The sequence below is a fragment of the Mchenga conophoros genome, linkage group LG4 (assembly GCF_057382185.1).
Source record: "Mchenga conophoros isolate Kocher_MC1m ecotype Shallow Benthic linkage group LG4, M_conophoros_male_GT1.1, whole genome shotgun sequence".
NCBI classification, from domain to species: domain Eukaryota; kingdom Metazoa; phylum Chordata; class Actinopteri; order Cichliformes; family Cichlidae; genus Mchenga; species Mchenga conophoros.
Window position 1 is genome coordinate 35,361,954 of NC_140529.1, and position 10,713 is coordinate 35,372,666.

The window sequence follows — 10,713 nt, forward strand, 5'->3', positions numbered from 1 at the left end:
TGATCTATGTATAAAATGTATCTGTGACGCATGAAGGGGCGTCAGTAAATCAAACCCTGATGCTATAAAATATCTGTTCATGCTTTGATTAAGTCGAGGACTACTGGCTGTCTGCGTACAGAGTGTCTTCCCACACGTGTGTTCATTAAAATCATTGTTGGACCAAGATCCTCTGGACCATGGGTGGTTTGTACTCTCCTTCCTCAATTTTGAACCTTAACAACAGGTTGGTCAGTCTGGTCTTGCAGTCTCGGCTGACTGTTCTGTCTACCAGTAGCTGGTGTTTTGCGCCTCTGGTATTCTTGCCAATTCCTTTCTGTGTCCCACTCATGTATTGACCCATTTGCCTGTTCATCTTAGCCGATATGATGCCTGACAGGAGCTTCCATGTAGTACTGAGGCAGGTTATTGGTCGGTAGTTGGAGGGGACCGGTCCCTTCTTGGGGTCCTTGGGGATCAGGACCGTCCGACCTTCGGTTAGCCATTCCGGGTGTCTCTCGTTAACTAGCAGCTGGTTCATTTGTGCTGCCAGACGCTCGTGGAGTGCAGTCAGCTTCTTTAGCCAGTAGGCGTGAACCATGTCGGGCCCTGGTGCTGTCCAACTCTTCATACTGGAGACCCTTTCTTGGATATCTGCCACTGTGATGGTTACTGGACCCTGTTCAGGGAGGTCGCTGTGGTCTGCCCTCAGATCCACTAGCCACTGAGCATTGCCGTTATGGGTTGCGTCCTTCTCCCATATGCTCTTCCAGTATTGCTCCGTCTCCAGCCTTGGTGGTGCTGTTCTCTTATTATTGTTCCCTTGCCACTGAGAGTACACCTTTGCTGGTTCTGTGGAGAACAGCTGGTTTATTCTCCTGCCTTCTATCTCTCTGGTGTACCTCCTCAAGCGGCTGGCCAAGGCTGTGAGTCTTTGCTTGGCAGTTTCCAAGGCCTCAGGTATGGACATCTTGCTGTATTTCTTATGCGCCTTCTTTGTCGCACCTTTCTATATATATATATATATATATATATATATATATATATATATATATATATATATATATATATTAGGGGTGCAACGATATTCGTATCGATATTGAACCGTTCGATACAGTGCTTTCGGTTCGGTACGCATATGTATCGAACAATACAAAATTTGTCATTTATTTTATCAACTTTCCTTCTGACTATGCTGTCTGTGTTGAGCGCTCAGTGAATCTGCGTTCGACTACTCCGCCTAGGCTCGACAGTGCAGCCTAGGCGGAGTAGTCGAACGCAGATTCACTCAGCGCTCAACACAGACAGCATCGTCAGAAGGAAGAGCGCAGGGCAAGCTAGCGAGACAGAAGTTAAGCTCTCCTTGCAACATGGACCTCCCGCACCCTCATTCAGATCTGGCGTTTGGAATTATTTTGGTTTTCATGTGACGTATGACCCTGAAGGTAAGCGAGTCATGGACTAAAGTAAAACAGTATGTTGGATGTGCCATGCAATGCTCAATTACATGGGTGGGAACTAGTGTGTTAGCGCAGTTAGCTTGTTAACGTGTTGGCCGTCTAGCCCCATGCACGGGGCGATCGGCGGTAGCTAGTTAACGGAGATTTGCCGTGTTGTGGCGTTAAGGTCATTTCAACGAGATTAACCTGAAAGCACTAGTGGGAACACAATGAATATGACTGCACATTTACGCCGACATCATCCTAGTGCAAAGACAAGTGGAAGCAGAAAAAAAACAAGCAAGCATGCTACTAACTTTAGCCGAGTCATTTAGACAGCTGTTAGCACATGATTCTCCTTATATGTTTAATATGCTGCTGAGAATATAGCCCAGAAGAAGCGGATAGTATAGCTTTTATTTTGGAAAGAGACATTTCTCTATAATAAACTCTCTTTTCCAAAGATGAGTGATTCCTCAATCAGATACAGGGCTCGCAATATCACCCTCTGCAGGTACTTGGTGGTTGCAGCTTTTCTAGCGGCCTCTTCATGGTTCCCATATATATATATCAGAATCAGAATCAGAATACTTTATTGATTCTGATTCTGATTTATTGATTCTGATTCGAACCGAACCGAACTGTGAATTTTGTGTATCGTTGCACCACTAATATATATATATATATATATATATATATATATATATATATATATATATATATATATATATATATATATATATATATATATATTAGTGGTGCAACGATACACAAAATTCACAGTTCGGTTCGGTTTGATACTTTGGTGTCACGGTTTGATATTTTTGTTCATGCCTTTTTAATTTGTCATTTATTAAAATTATAAATATATATTTTAACTCAAAAGTACAGTTTTTAAATTTAACCCTAACCCTTGTGCGTGTTTTTTATTTTGACAACGAATGCGCACCTGCGGACCACTCATGTGCAGCCCTGGTTATTTAGCTCGTCATATTGCAGCCACAGAAATTATTTTGTCCATGAAACCATAAAGCTGCACTTTCTTTTTGCCTTATAGTCTGATTTGTCATAATTTGTGGTAAGCTTTTCTTTGGCTGTCACTTCTTCACCCTGACCTGTCTTATTTGGCTCAGCAGAACTAAAATATAAATCCTGCTGCTTTTACACACGGACTCACATAAGCTCAGCGATTCTCTGCGCGATCAACCTCTCACATGTTTAAGCTTGCTGCGGGAGATTTCACTTGTCATGTTTGCATAGTAAGCTAACGATTAATAAGACGATGTCAGAGGAATTGGTGCACAAATTATCATCACTCACAGATCAGTGCTGTCGCTCTCTATACACAGTTCGCACGATTGCAAAGTGAAAGCAAAAAAACAAGCGCAAATTCAAACGCGATTTCAATATGTCACATATTGACAGTGGTTCACCGATGCCAATGACATAATTACCCAGCTACATTTCCGAAAGAATGCAAAAGCATTAACATATATTTTTCCTTCCTACAATAGCCGGACGGGCAGGGCAGAGATAGATTTTGGTAGCCCAACTGGAAAAATCGCTAGCCCCAGGACGTCGGGCTAGCGATTTTGCGAGCCCTGTATCTGATTGAGGAATCACTCATCTTTGGAAAAGAGAGTTTATTAATCAATGTATTATGATTTATTATGAAAGTACAGGTGAATATAGCTCTCCCGTCAATATATTATGATATATAATAAATGTACAGGTGAATATAGCTGTCATAACAATGTCAGACAAAATTGCAGTAGCTTCCCTGATCATTTTACAAACATAATTGAAGAGAATCTGGACTAAAAGGCCTAGACTTATGGTTGTGTGCTAAATCTATGAATCAAACTATCACCTGGAAACATAAATAACTGGTCCATAGCTGTGAAACTGGACATGAGTTCTTGATTCTATGGAGATTAACAGTAATCCAGAAATTTACAAATTTGTCCTGGGACATCGTGTAAATGTTGTCCCAGGGACATCAAATCAAATCAAATCAAATCAAATCACTTTTATTGTCACATCACATGTGCAGGCACACTGGCACAGCACATGCGAGTGAAATTCTTGTGTGCGAGCCCCACAAGCAACAGAGATGTGCAAACACAACAGCACAAACGAGCAAAATACAAGAATGGCCATTTTACACCCTAATTTACGAATAAATTCTTTAAAAATCCTACCATGTGAATTCATGGATTTTTTTTTCACATTCTGTCTCTCACAGTTGAAGTGTACCTCTGGTGCAAATTACTGACCTCTGTCATCATTTTAAGTGGGGGAACTTGCACAATCGGTGGCTGACTAAATACTTTTTTGCCCCACTGTATATATTTAAGATTATATTTAATAACCACATTGTATTGCAAAAAACCCCAAAACAAGTTAAAATGAATTAATGAATATTGACTAATTCAACCTTTGTTATTTTTCCACCAGAAATGGACGATATAATTAGAAGAAGTGTTCTGAATGACGAAAAAAAAAGAACTGGAAAAGATACACAACTTTGTGTGCATGTGTCACAATGCCAGGAGGACCCATTCAGTGTTGTGTTAGAAAAATTGAACTCATTAACCCTTCATGGACATTATAAATGTTTAAATGTGGCCTCAGGTAAAGACAGGAAAAGAGACTATTACAAATTCAACTGCATCAGAGCTGGAAAAAAAAGTCGAAACAGCTACAGAGCAGTGGGCTGTAAGGCCTATGTTTCATTTAAAGTACTCAAATGTTGGAAAGACCACACAGTCATCCTGCAGCATACATATGATAAGCATGATGGGCATGATCCTTCGGACCCAAAAGACGCACATTTCAACAATATTTCCAGTGATTTGAGGAGGAAGATTGAGGAACTGCTTTCCCTTGGAACTAAGCCAGCCATCATACTAACCGAATGTCATAAATGGGCCAAAGAACATGGACACTGTCAATGGAAAATTGTATTTAGTAGTCAGTATCATCTTTTAGTGATATAAGTTTGCATATGATAGAATACTGCATGTAGTTATTTGTATTAGGAAATATTCAACCATGTATACTTAGAGGCATATAATCAATTGTGTGTGATCTCTAACAGGCTGCAGGCTTGGTGTGCACTCCAGGAATGCACCCCCACGTCCTGGGAGCATGAGAGTTCGTACCTTGTTTTATTGTTTTACGGTAGGATTAACGTAGCTATGTCTGTTTTAGTTTAAGTGCTTCTTTACATATAGATGAACTGCTGGACTTCCTCACCATGTTATTTAGGGTGAGGGGGAGACTGCCCTCTTTGTGACCAAGGATGTACCTTTTGTGCCTTCATGTTATATGACCCTTTGATCAGCAGGACACACACACACACACACACACACACACACTGAAGTATAAAATAAAGACAGGGGCAGTGCTCAGGGCGAGTCTCTCTGTCTGGAGGCTGCCCTTGCTAGCAAGAAGTTCTGTGTGTTTCTCTTCTCTGAGTCTTTACTGAAGAAGTGTTTTATAACATTTTCCTTAACAGACACAGAGATCTTCACAACAGAGGGCATTTTGTCACACCACGTGACATTAACTGTGGAGACAGTCAAAGTGTACATACCTTACTTAATGGAAAACATCAAGAACATGTTCTCTTCTATCAACCATACACATCTGACCAAGACCTAATTGTTTTGCAGACACCTGTAATGAAATCAAACATGGAGAACTATGCAAAACAGTTAGTATTTGTTGACACCACGCACTGCGTTAACCAGTATTCATTTCCCTTATTCACACTTGTTGTAAGAGATGATCATGGGCATGGAGTCCCTGTGGCCTATGCTATTGTCAGCAATGAAAGTCAGAAAACCCTGGAAACTTTTCTTGGAATAGTTTGTGAGCATTTCCCAACTTCCCCGAGGTAAATAATACATTGACAGCTATTAATTTTGAAATAATTCCTTTTCAAAACAGTTATAACATGCCAGAATCTAATGCTATAGCTGCAGCATGGGCTGCAAAAAACTTTCCTTTCCAGTTGTTAAAGTTATTCCTATAGGCTGTATGCAGTATTTTATATAACTACTTGTGAGTTGAAATTTTTAATTTGGCATTGAAGTGGTGCTTTGAGATTTCCAATCTGGGTTCCAATCTGGCCAAATATCAAAGAGAAATTAAAAATGCATGCCATGGAAGATTTCGGGTCTTAGGGGGTTAAAATGACCAGATCCCTAGGGCCTGTTTTCCAGGCCACTAAATTAAACCCAGTCAATTACTAATTGCACAGAATAAAAACCTACGAGGTCCACTAATAGTCCAAAAGTCCAAATCTTTAATAGAAAAGACAGGCAGAAATCAAACAAACAATAATCCACACACACTGGAAAGTTAATAATTATAAGTTATTAAATCAGACTAATTAAATACAGTAAAATTAATAAGGGAAGACGAACACAAGGGAAATAAAAATGACAACAGTGTAAACATACCAAAACTCAAAATAAAACAGGAAAGCTACTACAAACCGAGTGTGACACAGTTACATTCATATTGAAACATGTGATAATTTTCTTTCTTTGTAGCATTTTTAAGATACGTGTTAGAACAGTCATTATCCTGTTTGGATTAGGAACCAAACATTTTTGCCAAATAGTTAACACAAACTTAGAACAACAGTGAACAATTTTCAAGATTCTGATTTACAGAACAAACAAAAGGTTTCATTATTCAAGAGACAAGATCAAGTTTTTCACACAGGAACAAAATGACAGAATCCAGTGCAGCAGGGCCAAAGGTGTGTGTCAGCAAACTGAAGGTTGAGGAATCAGTCAGTTCATGTTTAAGGTTGTGTTGGATTTTGCGAAGGGTGTGTCTGTTATTAGAAAGTAAGATTAACAATGTTACACCAATAACCCAAATACGGGGAAATGACAAATAATACAAAAAAAGATACAACTTTCATATTATTTTACTAACTTACTTTGTCATATCAGCACTTGAATGGTCGATGCCTTTACAGACCATGTCTCTTGTGACATCGCAGGCCAATCTTCCGGCAAACCTGAGGGCTAGCTCCCCAGCCTCCTCTTCACTCAGAACACTAAACACTGTTACTTTAGTTTTGGCCTTCTTAGGCCTGTCAAGAATCATTGCGGGCAGTTTGGCTTTACGGCCCTAAAAAAGAAAAAGTGCAAACACCAAAAGAGCAGAGAGAGACACACACACACACACACACGCACAAACAAAGTTAAATGCTTTTGTTTACATGGTGTAATTGTGTATATGTTGCAGCAAATGCACAATTTCCAGCCACATTGTCACTTTATTGATACGAGTAACCCGGATTTATTTCAGGTGACATCAAAATCACGAAATGTATACCTACCCCAATCAAACCTCTGAAAACATGAACTGACGTGTTCTCTGCGTTGATTCTGCACTTGATCTCGTCTTCTGTTATTGTGTAGGTTTTCTTTTTTGAGCTTGGTACAGATAAGCGACCATGCACTCTGTAAACTGTACTAGTTCCTTCTGAATCAGTTTGGAATTCTGTATCTGCATCGATCATGTCAACATCAGCAGCAGCAGCATTATCTGTACTCAGACTTGTGCCGTATACTTCTGTTTCTTTTTCTTTGTCTTCAGTCTGTGTACCTTCATCTCTGACTGTCAGTCTTCCTATCTCACTGTTACTTGTCGATTTGCTGCAGATGTTCTCTCCCTTAGGAACTTTTCCTTTGTCATTCGCTGCCTGATGCTTTCCCTGATGACATTCTTCACTGGCTACTTCTATTGCTCCTCCTGTATAGCCACCTACTATGCTGCACAACTCCTTTCCCTCTGCTGTGCTGCACTGTGCTGTTACATAAAGAAGAATGATATAAACAACACTATATCAATTTAATTGTGAAGGGAAATCCCCACACTACGACACAGTTATGTCTAAAATAGTTTTGTGTAAAAACTGGATCTTTAAATGTCCACTTTAATTACACAGTCCTGGTGTGCAAAGGCAAAATTACGAAAAATCTTTCACTTTAAACATTTTTGGACATTGTTTAGTTATATTGTAACTTACTCTCACAGAAGATACAGATGCCACAAACAGACTTTGAACAACGCATGTGTTTGTATGCACCACATTTCTGGCACTGCACCTGTGAATTAAAAAAAAAAAGAAGAAGAAATAAACAAACAAAAAACAAATGAACAAAGTCCATTATATAAACAATCTATATGGCTAAGGACATGTCATAGTGTACCCGGTCTTTGGCTGCAATCACACACCAGCACTGACTGCACTTCCTGACAGCATTTTCCAATGTTAGAGAAAAAGAAGGCGGCTAATTCTATCTTTACCTATTGAGGAAAATAAGTAGTGGCAAAGTCAGGACCTGAGCTTTGGGATTTCAGTGTTGTACTCCTCCACTTGTGTTTTACCGTCAATGAGAGATTGGGCAAACTAATAATTGACGAAGAAGAAAAAAAAAGAACAAAAGAAATTAGGTTAACAAAGAAATGATTTTTTTTTTCAGCATTACTGCTGAAATGGTTCAATCTACAAAAAAAATTTAGATTTTACCATCCTGCCTCTAAGGCTTTAAAAACTGAATAGGCAAAAATGTAAACATTACTTATATAGATTAAAGCTATAGTTTTCAGTACCATTATGACATGCACTCCACATGAGTTCCCATCCTGTTGATGTGGGTGGCTCACATGTGACAAAGTCCACTCTCCAGTGCAGCCTCTTGCTGAAGCAAATGAGCTGAGAGATCGCAGTTATTACAAATAAAAAGCATATAGAGAAATCAATAACCACGTTCGGTAATGATTTCAATTAAATTAAATATGTTATGTTAAATATGTTAATTAATTACCTCCAGTTTTTCAACACCGCACTTTTTCTGGCCTCCGACTCTCCAAATGAATTCATATAGACTATGGTCCTCTTGGGTATGTCACAAAACTGTTTTGTAAAAAGATGGATATGGTAGGCTTGTGCCTTGAGCTTTCCTAATGAGGGACACTGAAAAGTATCATGCACTAGAGAGAGTGCAAAATCTGTGCAACTTACAAACAAGGTCCAGTGGCTGCCGTTTTCCAGACAGGCTCCAATCAATTTCTCATACATCTGAAAGATGTTTTTCTGGAAATAAAAAGAATGTGACAAGTATGTTTTTCTGTCAAGAATGACACTGCAAAACTGCGAAAGCTTGTCAGGTGAGACTTGTAATTAATTCTGCAGATACACAAACATATAGAAAGTGTCATTTTTTGTTTACATTAATTAAGTTCTATAGTGTGTACGAAACAAATCAAGACCACAGACTCAACACGTACCACTCAATTTTTGGTGTTCTTTATCAGTTGGCCAAGAAAGAAATGTTTTAATCTGTGTGCATTGCTTTTGAGCAAGTCTTTACACAGAAAAGGTTTCAGAAAGGTATTTTTCAGGTTCTTCTGACAAGGCTTCAATTTTGGAAAATGCTGTTTGTTTATAGTGTCAACTTATAAACCCTTTGTGATAAGAACATAGTTACCACAGTCCAAGTCATACCTTCAAAAAGTATGCACTTTGTGCTCTTGTGGACCCATCCAAAAATTTTCCAGTGATTTGGCTTGGTATTGGATAAATGTGAGGGAAATTCTATAAAAATAACATAAATACACCTATGTTTTCAAATACATTACAAAAAAATGTAAACATGCTATGTCATTATGATCAAACCAGCTTTTCAACATACCTCACACTGCAAATAGATTAGACCATCTATTACCTTATAAAACAAATAAATAAATACATATAAATAAAAACAGAACTAAGGAACACGATTCATTAAGTAAATTGTACAATAAAGTGTATTTAAAGCAGAATTTAACATTAGTTTTATGACAACATAAAAGGATTTTTATGTCAAGAGGTACCTCATCTGAAATGTTTGTCTGGTCAAACAGGGATTTCAAACTTGAAATAGAATAGAGCTACTCCAGCTACTCCCACAAGGTAATCTGTGAGAAAGCATATGCTGTAGTCAACAGATATCATTTTCTTTTTGCATGCTGCAACCATCATCCATTTCAGTCTTCTAGGAGCTTTGTCTGGTTGTAGTTCTTTTTTCTCCTCCTCTCCCCTCATCTATTAATTAAATTGTTTTCTGACCTTCCTAACTGTTTCCGACCTGTCTTCCCAATGTGATGTTTAAGCAATATATGTATGGTCAGAAGGGAGTGAAATTTCCATTGCAGTTGTACGTGTAACATTGCATGTGATAATAAAAGGCTTGATTGGTTGATTATTCAACATGAGTTGACATTTACCTGACATTGTGAAGGAGTCACAGTTTCTGTAAGGGTGTAAGAACATAACATGTGGATTTGTCACACTTATCTTTCAAGCTCGGGTCCTCTACCAGAGGCCTGGGAGCTTGAGGGCAGTGTTGCCAACTCCTCAGTAAGGAAAATCACTATTGGTTGTCCTAAAAGTCGCTAGAAGTCACTAAATGACGTCATCGCCTAATTTGCATAATTGGTCATGCTAATCTAATTGTAACTTATGTTGTTGGAGAGAGAAATAACATTGTGGAAGGGACATAAAGTGAGTAAAAAACGTCCTAAATACATTTAGAGTTTATTTAGAACTACAAATTAAATTTCTTTTAGCAATTATTGGTTTTTTTAATGTCACAATTCCAACCCTGCTCCTTTACCCGGGCTTGGACCGGCAAAAGTGACCCGAAATAGGCACTCTGGTGGAGTTACTTTGTGTGTGTGTTTATAAGTAGTTTTAAACCTTGTGATCCACAAAACAGCATAAGAGTAAAAGAGTAAAAGAACTGACTGCGTTACAGCACCCGCTGCTTGTTGAGAGTAAAAGCGATACGCGCTTTCACGTCTTTTTTAGCTAAGGGGTCTGAAAGCTCGCTAAATATAGCGACAAAGTCGCTAAGTTGGCAACACTGCTTGAGGGTCCTACGCAGTATCTTAGCTGTTCCCAGGACTGCGCTCTTCTGGACAGAGATCTCCGATGTTGTTCCCGGGATCTGCTGGAGCCACTCGCCTAGCTTGGGAGTCACCGCACCTAGTGCTCCGATTACCACGGGGACCACCGTTACCTTCACCCTCCACCATATATATATATATATATGTGTGTGTATGTTGTTAGAAGAAAACCAGCGAACATGATGGAAGACTAGAGAAATCACAGAGAGAGCTGGGGCACACTAACAGAGGTAAGTACAATTAGCAACTGAGTAATCACAGGAAATGAACAGCTGGTGACTGCTGACAAGCTGGTGTGAAGATCAGGGTTGGG

General features: G+C 39.0%; 1 long non-coding RNA gene across 2 annotated transcripts; it reads right to left on the reverse strand.

Moving 5' to 3' along the window:
• Positions 1-6,384: 6,384 nt before the first annotated feature.
• On the reverse strand, positions 6,385-9,331 carry LOC146576666 (uncharacterized). Of its 2 annotated transcripts, XR_014892352.1 has the most exons (5): positions 9,146-9,331; positions 8,959-9,048; positions 8,476-8,547; positions 7,477-7,860; positions 6,385-6,572 (listed from the first exon to the last, which is right to left on the reverse strand). It is a non-coding gene; the product is annotated as an uncharacterized LOC146576666 (long non-coding RNA). The 2 variants fall into 2 exon arrangements; XR_014892351.1 differs by lacking the exons at positions 8,476-8,547; positions 8,959-9,048; positions 9,146-9,331 and adding an exon at positions 8,064-8,302.
• Positions 9,332-10,713: the final 1,382 nt, after the last annotated feature.